Consider the following 8,894-nt stretch of genomic DNA (forward strand, 5'->3'; position numbering starts at 1 on the left):
TAAATAGAAAGACGTTACAGATACTCTGCCTTTTTTTTTTTTTTAACATCATAGTCTTTCCTCTCTAAAAGGAATACGGATGTGTATATATATTTTTCTTTTGGATGATAATGTAAAAAGCATTTACATTTAAAACATATGAACAAAAGGCAAGCATTTGCATTCAGCGGCGCTGCCCAGAAGCTTGTTCGCTTGTATCATTTACACTCATAAGAAAATGCGTTTGTTCACCTAATACTTACGACTTGCCTGTTAACGATACTTCACACTTTGAAGAAAGCGCATTTCAGTTAAAAGCAAAACAAAACAAAACTGCTCAACTAGCAAAATCTGTAGTAGTATCTGTAACACTTCTCAGACAGGGAAGTGAGAGTTGAAAATCTTTTACGCAGATACAAGAGATATCTCCTGTCTCCTGAGCTGTGCACCAGCCCGTGGTGCCTCCTGCTATACTGGTTTCACAGTACAGCGTACGAGCAAGAGTTATTTTCTTGAACACAGAAGTGTATTAAATAGTCACATAAAACCAGAAGAACTTGTTTCGAAAGAAGTCAGCCCTATCTCAAGGCTACTGCAACGTACACACCTTTATTGTGGAATTCTTTCACTCGCTATATTATCTATACATGAGCAACTCTTGGTAGATTTTGGTACATTTGCCTACTGTCTCCAATGGAATGCTGCCAAAAAATTAGAACAGCAGTAGCTGCACCATTGAAGTTGTTTTGACTACTGGAAGCATGAATATGAATTATTTTCCCTTGTAATATAGGGCATTATTTAAGGGAAGTGTAACTACAGTCAGGACAGAGAGAGCAGCTTATGAAAACGTGTGTTGAGCTACATCTAGAATCAACTGTAACACAGGGCTAGTAGATTAAACACTGGTATGCTGTTGAGACTAGTTTATATTGTAATTTTGGTGCCCTGGAAGGCGATGTTTCTGAAATAAACATTATTCTGAGGAAGTTCAGACAGATATTGGAAAGATTATTTTTGAGAGTAAAATGGAAATCAAAATTAGACTTCCTGTGCAATGTCCAAAGCATTGGGCCACTGATTCTGTGGAGGAAAGCCACCCTTTGAGAAGGTGGCACATTCCTCTCTCTCGTCCTGTGCAACTGAATTCAAACACGATTGTAACAGACCCTGCATATACATTCATTATGGAATTCAAAAAATTTAATTGCTCAAGGTAATGACAGTTTTCTGAAACCAGTTCTCCTCTCTGATAACACACCTGATATTGTTATTTAATTACGGAGCAATTATTCTTTCAATGGAAATAACAGCCATAATTTCATTGATCTTTTCAGTTCATAATCCAAGGAGGAAAACCACAGCAGTGAAGCGCACAAATTAATATTATGCTTGTTCTAGATCCGTACTCCAGAGGGTGTATCTCTGTGTACCACAGTAGCGAGTACAGTTAGTACTAGCTTCTGCCTTTGAACGTAAGAATGACGGCTTTTGGATGCACTTGCTGCCTATGAGGGAAATTCAGTCAGTTATTCAGCCAACACAGCTCAAGCACAGCATGAACTTGGGCAGCCCAGGCCAGCTTTTAGGAAGGCTTTCAGCATTTGTTGGCTTGTGCTTCCAACAGCTGCACGTGTGCAGCATCTGCGCAACAGACATGTCATAAAATGTACTGGACATGTGTACTCTGAGGCTAACAAGAGGAGGGGGTTATTTTGTTAGTGAATGTACTCACCAGTTACCACTAATGCTGCATATATCAAATAGAAAACTGGATGTTCTGTCACTAAGACTCCAGTTCCAGCTGAAATGCCAGGAGTTTTGGCATTACCACCTACCAGTGAGATTAACAGGGCAATTCACAGTCAATTTGTGTTCTTTCATCAATTGAGAGCTTTTTATCAGTAAAATTTGTAATGATGTACTATTTACTGTCATTACACACAGCTTCAGGGAGAAAAACCTCTCGGATTAGAATGGTGTTCTCAGACCTTACGAGGTGCTGTGGATCACTTGGCTAAATTTAATAAACTGAGGCTGAAAAAGGGGAAGAAAGGAAGCTACACACAGGTAAAAGCATAGCGGAGATGAACTATACTAGCTTAGATGGAACACAAAACATCAACCAAGGATGGAGTTTACAGTAAGCAAAGAAACAGGATGAAATAAATAAAATGTGTTACTCAAATAGAAGAGATGAGGGTTTGTTGTTACTGTGATCACCAGGGGAGCTGGAGAGTTTGTTGGATCTGAAGAGAGAGATGTTTTGCTCTCAGGATCGACCAGTGCCCCTTTCCATTTTTTATCCTTCCCAAGTCACAGGAATTTCACGGAAATTATGAGGAAAGAGGTAGAGGGAGGTGGCCCAGCTCAGGGCTAGAAGGGTAACTAGTCTTAGCTAGGAAACCCGGAGACGCAACAGGCTGAGAATACAGCGTTACTAATGAGGAAGCTCAGGTTTATCAAGTGTAGCTCCAGCCACCTGGGGATATTCTCTTTCCAAGTCATTCACCATTGTTATTTCATTTTGCATGTTTATATATTTACCATTGTTAAACTCACAAATATTTTGACTGGCAGGGAGTTGGCATGACTAGTAGTTTCTGCTTAGGCAATGCAGGATTACCAAGGATGCTTGTGCTCAGGACTGAGGCGTGCTGACAACACATGATCCTACAATGCCAAATCTGAGTCAGTCCGTGCATCTTGGCTTTCAGGAATATTAAACTGGCCTTCGAAATTGCCTCAAAAAAGAAGAGATACAGTTCTACGTAGGCTTTGCATAATGCAGCTCCAGCAGTGCAAATAATTTCAGGTTACCACAGCATGCTCTTCCACTCCACCCTTAAAATAAGGCTTTTGGTGAGAACATTGTTATGTAAGGCTGCAACGAGACTTGGAACAATAGTAATTATCCAACTTGCCACTTATTTTTAACACCTAAGATGGAAGGCACTGGAATTCTGAACGATAATATTCAAAGAACGAAGCACAGCAGTGAATCTATTGTATCACTATGAAATCTGATTCAGTATTAGGTTAAAAATAAGGTCAGGTTATTATTTGTAACTAGCTATTACTAATAATACACTTGTTAACCCCAGTGAAACAAAGTCATGATCTAAGAATAAATGTTCCTATGCAGTGAATATATCACAGTTCTCCTTTGTCCTTTAGCACATACACAAATAGATTTCAAAAGAAATTTTCCCTCCTCAGTATCTCTATTCAGAGGAAGCATTTAAAGCAGCAGCCAGGACACGGCACTGCCAGGAGCTGAGCTTGGGAAGTGATGCTGAGCTGGGTAGCAAGGCAGTAGTTTAACCAAGGCATCTTTAGCAGGTTACATGTACCTGTTTCGTCACTTGAGACATCCGTAGCATCTCCAAACAACATGGGTATTACATTAACATGCTTCTAAAAGTCGTGGGTACAATTCTTCCCAACTGGGTTCGTGCTTCCTTCGCTACAAGATACTGGCAGGGCTATGAAGAAAACACGCATTTACCTGGCAGGAAAGTGAAAGAGGAATACATCACATCTTCTTGCTCTAGTCCTTTTTCTGCAGTCTTGTTATAGCTTAAGTCTCCAGTTGCTTGGCCCTGATGAAGGTCAACAGGACAGGAACTGTGATGTAGTATTAACTGAAGAGTAGAAATCTGAAGGAAAAGAAAAGAAAAAAAAATGCAATGGCTATAATAGAGAATCTCATTCATTCAGATAAATGGGCTACAGAATGCCTACATCACTTAGGTGTTGCCTCTCTTAAGAGTAAGAGGAGCTCCAGGACATGACAGACAAGAAACTAGTCCCAGGAAAGAGGTTAGAGTCCTTTCTGCTGGCTGAACTGCACTGTGTATTTCTCAATTGCAACAGCACTTTGCACAGGCACAGTTAAAGAGCAGAAATGTTATGACAAGAGTGGGTAAAGAGTCTTGGAGAGTTTAGGCTTACTATCCTTAGGTCTGCAGGTAGGGGACTCAGTCCTCCTGGACTCACAGGCATTTCATAGGATTGTAGCCTCATTCCAAAGAAAACAATCCTCATTACAGACCCGAAGCCTCCTCAGCTACCTCCTGAGAAGGCCAGCTGCCTTCTTTTGCATTAGTTACTAGGTTTTGCTGTAAGTCCGTGCACCAAGGTAAGAAGATAAAATACGTCCTGCAGAGGTTTTACCCGTAAATCAGATGTTGCATTGCGTTTGAGACTTCACAAAAGCGAGCAGTGCAGTCCCTCACTATGATGTTGCAATTTTGGTTAAAAAAAAAAAAAAAAAAAAAAAAAAAAGCACTTCTTAAAATATCTTCATTTTTCAGATTCCTAAAGCTTGTTTCATGTTATCTCCAAGACAACTGGTTGTATGTATTAATAATTTGTTGTGGGCCCGACTGCCTAAACATTCCTCATGGAAATAAAACGTTGAACACAAGGAGAGCGTTTCCAAAGAAAGTACTTGTAATGTGAGCTACGCTGATCTGAGCATGACACCAGCACCAGCAAGCCCCAAGCTAAGCAGGACGCTTCACAGATGTTTCCATTCTTGGTTTAAAAGGAAGGAATTTAAGCACATCCCAAAGTATTTATTTAACTGCAGTCTCTACTCTCTTGACTCAAAATGCTCCTGTCACGTTTGGCAAGTCATTTAACCTCAGTGTTTGTTTCCTCAATGGGGCTGAAATCGTGTATCTGGCTACCTGGCAACACCAGCGATGCCATTTGTCCTGCCTGAGGTAGTATTTGTAAAGAGCTCTCAAGATTTTAAAATGCTACCTTGACACATCACATTTACAGAATGGAGGAAGAGCGCGGGCACGTGCAGCACAGACAGGAGGTGCTGTGCCTGTTGGACGGGACAGAGCAGGACACAGAACACCAGCAGTGCGCGATAAGAATTTTGTTCTGCTTAAAACATGCAGGATTTGAAAGATTTTTTGTGGTTTGAAAGGCAAGCAAGTCAGGCAGGTACTGCTGATCCCTCACATGGGTGAGATAAGAAAAATTAAGGAGAAAATCTTTAAGGTCCCTTCCAACCCAAACCATTCTGTGATTCTATGATAAGAAAAATATGCTAGGAAAACCACTAGATTGTTATTATTTTTTAATTATTCTAAATTAACCAACTTTTTTTTTTGACTTGCTGTTAATGTCTAAATTTAGACAGGTGGCCAATCCTCTGGAATTTCTTCAGTTTTTCAAAATACCAAGAATCCAGAATTTATGAATGAGCACCCCTGCCCTAGTTTTTTTTTTTTTTGACTATGATATTTGCAGTCACTTTGTAACAGTTTCTTTCAGTAAGACCATAAACTTCCTACTTTCTGTACAACACCAGAGTAAACTTTGAACTAGCAAATTTCAGTATGCTTTGTGGTGTCTGAGGTGATTAATAATGAGATTCCTCCCTTTACAGAAAGCGTTTAAAGGAACTTTTTGAGTGAGTAGGCCTCTGGTAATAGAAGGCCTCTGGTATTAGTACTATTAGTGATGTCACTGATTTTGTCACATGCTATCTGGACTCTGGAATGAGTCAAATATACAGAAATAATATTTGCTCATGCTGACGTAACACAAATAGCTGACATAAATAGCTTTTTGTCTAGTTCCCACCTTTTTGTCTAGTTCCCACCTTATGCAATCGTTCTGCTAACAACCACAAGATTTCTCTAACCTGAAGGGACAGCTGAGACACAAGACGTCCTGTGTTTTGTCTCAGGAAGTGGCCAGTATCTGAACACACAATGTATGTTTCTGGCTTCCCTTGAGCAGGAAAGTCCCTTTGTCCACAAAGGCAGCTGACTTCTACAGCAAAGTATCAACCGCTACACCCTTTGCTTACAAAAAAAGCATTAATCCAAGAAGTGAGCCCCAACGTTACGAGTTGCCACCTTTCGATGGCATAGCATGGGCTTTTAATTCCACATTTAGCACTGGAACACCATAGCAACAAGCACTTCGTACGTACGTTGGCAGATAACACAGAACTAGTTAAATATTCACGGGGAGATAAATATGAAGAAAACCAACGTGCGTGTTGCTTACCCTACAATGGTTGATCGACACTACAGTCACTTGTATGATGCCATGTGGTATAAATCGGCGTGGCTTGGGCACCAGGCTCTCTTCTACTCCCAGGGAAAGGTTGGTGTTACTGCAGGAACAATTGCAAGTGCTAATGTCAACGAATCTGAGCTTGATTTCGGACTGTTACACAATGACTTGGCACTATGGATGGTTTTGCAAAAAAAAAAGTTGAATAACCTACAAGAGAATCGCAGCCAGCTCGAGTAGTTAACCTTTTTAAGAAATGCCACAAATATGAAGCACTTGTCACTGACTCAAACGCCAGGCCTGCCTACAGCAGCACAGTCGATCCTTGAGTCATCGTGGCAACCCCACCCAGCAGCTCCCCTTAGCTACAAACCACACACGCGCACACGCCTGGCATGTATTCACTCACTAAGTATTATTGCTGCCATCTCACAGTTCGGTTTAATCTGTCTGTGTATCTGAAGCACAGACAAACCCCCAGCTTGTGCAACGCAGCAGGTATTCTTTCATTATTTCACTTTCCTTTGAAGGCTCAGATAACCATCGGAGAGAGAAGCAACCATGATTCGCTGAACTATTGATTGTGACTCTCAAGTAGGGGGAAGGAAAGAGATCTGACTTCTGATCAAAATACAGTTTCTAGGCTACTTGAAACAGCATGAGGATAAAATATAGAACTAGTTGGGGACAGAGATGGAAACCAAGTTTTTCTCCTTCTATGCAAACGTCCAGATAATTAATGCAGAATGTTCCTGTGCTGCCTGAATTCTCTTCCAGTCAATAGCACAGCTCCAGCTGCTAGCACAGAGTGCTGAAACCCCCAGCCCTCCTAAAGCACAGTTTGTGTTGTTAGGAGCTATGTCTGAGTCTTGAAAACATAAAAAGGTTCCTTTTTTCAGTGAGCACTCTAACACGAGGCTCCTGTGAACCTAGGGTAGGTTTGGGAACCATCACATGCGCTTTAATGACAGCAGTGAGCACTATTGCTATCTGTAAGGAACCTCGTCTCATCCACGTTACCCATGCCTTCTCCACACCTATCAGGTAAAACGTCACAGGACGTTGGTCACAGTTCCATAAGGAAATAAAACAAGTTCATAGTTTCCTGCTGATGAGGAGGTTTAATTTCTTCTCTCTCCCTCTGTCCTACTCCAGAGGGCACATCCTGCTGTGGGCAATGCAGCCCTGACCCCGTTCTGAGCACCAGGACTGTACCCAGTGCAGCCACAGCCAGACCATCCCCAGAGCTCCCTCCTACGATTCTGACCCCACACATTTCTCTGTGCCTGCTCAAACACTCCTACACCTACACACTGAAGCAGCCAAGCATACAATGCAGAAAAAATACCCTTTGAACTAAGTCAGCTCTTCTACCACTCATTTTTGCTGGCAACAGGAGCGGAATAGTGTAGGGGTGGGACTGTGACCAGGGACATGTCCCTGTCAGCCTCAAGGGACCACCCGATAGCAGACAGCGTCTTGTTCTGCATCACAGCTAGCCTCTAACAAGGTGCTGAAACATCTGTTTCTCTTGAGACTGAGGCATAGAGTACCAAAATTGTAGGTTCAGATACTTCTGAACGTTGTGGGAAATAAATAGAAAAATAGCAGTAATTAGCACATTTTTGCAGTCAGGAACGTAAGTAAGGTTGAGACCAGGAGGAATTCGGAGAATCCATTTGAGTTTCACCACAAATTCCACTATCTCTACAGAAACCATAAAGCTAAATGTGGTCTTAAAACATCTTACTATGCCAGACAGTTAGAAGAAAATAAACTTTAACTTGGCAAGTTACATAAAAGATGATGTTATTGCTTTATGTTCTTCACTTTTATTTGTTCAAGATTATTTTGGGGGTATTATGGAAAACGTATCACAAAGTAATTTTGCAAATTTTCAGTTCAAGTTTCAATTACACTTTTCCTTCCACTACTTTAAATACAAAACTAACAACATCTGAAGATGCAAACCCATGTAAGCAATACGATGTTCTGGGAAAAAACGAAACACCTGAGGCAGGGCGTGCAAACACGCGGGTCTATCAGGACACTATGACACCAAAGCACCGAGACTGATCTACGAAAGCAAGCATTCCTTCCCCTTTGCTCATTATTTGTTAACTAGCTTAATAGTAGGCAAAGAATTTAACAATTTAAGAGTCCCTATGAGGCAAACCCTGACAGAGTGGACGGACACTTACTAACTGGGAAAAGCCCTCACCGATTTGGTACTTTCAACAGGGTATATTTTGCCCAAAGTTTGACCTACTTTATTGATCCTTTTCCAGCTGATCAATCCATGCATTTTTGAATGGTATTTTAGGGAAATATTTCATTAAGTAGTACCCCTACTAGTTATGATGCAAATCAACAAAAAACGTAGCCCATTTCACTTAATAGATTTATGTTTCTTTCACTCCTCTTTCCTTACCTATTACTTGTCTCTTGCCAATATTTCTCACTTAAGTAAGTGTCCAAATACACTGAGGTACCTGAGGCCCACCACTAACACCTTGTATTTTACTGAAATCCTCCACTGCACCTCGCTCGTTTCCTCTCCCAAACGCTCACCACAAACACACGACCTTCCCAAGACCCCTTTATTTATATTTTTAAGACAAGACACGCACCGTAGCGAGCACCAGCCCCGCCTCAACACTTCAGTTTCGCGATTAAACTGAGGACAACCACCCCGGGAGCAGCCACCACCAGCAAAACCACCACGTCCCAGGGGAACACAGCGATGTGTGTCTGGGCTGTTTAGCTGGGGGAAGCCTCCACAAGCCCCCCGCCATTCCCGTATCCCCTCAGGACCACCCCCCCCCCACATCCCCTCAGGCGCTGGGCGGGAAACCGCCCCTCACCAC

The sequence above is a fragment of the Aythya fuligula genome, chromosome 14 (assembly GCF_009819795.1).
Source record: "Aythya fuligula isolate bAytFul2 chromosome 14, bAytFul2.pri, whole genome shotgun sequence".
In the NCBI taxonomy this organism is placed as follows: Eukaryota; Metazoa; Chordata; class Aves; order Anseriformes; family Anatidae; genus Aythya; species Aythya fuligula.